Here is an 889-nt window from a genome sequence, read left to right as displayed (position 1 = left end):
GTAGGGGCGCGGAGGGACCGGGTGCGGGGTGGGGGGAAGCCCCCGTCTTGTCCGCTCCTAACGGGCCTGTTTGTCCACGGACCCCGCTTGCAGTATGTGCCGGTCAAGGGCGACCACGTCATAGGAATAGTGACGGCCAAAGCGGGAGACGTGTTCAAGCTGGACGTCGGTGGGAGCGAGCAGGCATCTCTGTCCTACTTGGCCTTTGAAGGCGCCACGAAGAGGAACAGGCCAAACGTGCAGGTAATGCCTTCGTTTATTGGAGGTAACGCGTTAGCGATGCCCTTTGGTGGCGCTTCTGTTGCGCTTTAGCAGTTTTTCTTAGTAAAAGGTGTTATTACGAGTCGCGCGTAAGAGGAGGAGCGCAGGTTTATTTGCAGTGGTTTTGCTGTGGCCCTCCTTGGAGGTTTTTGCACGATTAGGCTGCGGGTTTTCTGAGGTTTCTTAAGAGAACGTGCAACTAGTGCGGTGTGGTATCTGTCAGATGGCAAGCTTTTTCACTCCTTACGTTTTAGCTTTCCCAAAATACTGCCCGCAGTATAGAGGCAGTCACGAGTAACGTGCGTCCAAGGGGGCACTCTGAAGTTAAGGTTTTAAAACAAGCTTTTACACCATCTGATACTGGTAGAAAACAGTTGGGTTTTTAAGAACACTGTTATAAACAGTTGTGTGGCACATGCATGCCACAGCTTCTGCATTGAACTGAAACACCCTCACCAGAATGCAAAAATGGACTGTAAAGAAAAACAAAATACGTTAGTGTGATATTTTTTGTTGTTGTCCTGATAAATGATGACAAGAGCAGGTTGCTTAGACTTTTAATACCCTTAAAAGTCTGAAGAAAGAGGAATTCGTGTTGGGTATTTAAAAAAGAAAAGCGAAATGCTTC

The sequence above is a fragment of the Aptenodytes forsteri genome, unplaced genomic scaffold, assembly GCF_000699145.1.
Source record: "Aptenodytes forsteri isolate BGI_AS27 unplaced genomic scaffold, ASM69914v1 Scaffold226, whole genome shotgun sequence".
In the NCBI taxonomy this organism is placed as follows: domain Eukaryota; kingdom Metazoa; phylum Chordata; class Aves; order Sphenisciformes; family Spheniscidae; genus Aptenodytes; species Aptenodytes forsteri.
This window is presented reverse-complemented; position numbering follows the sequence as displayed.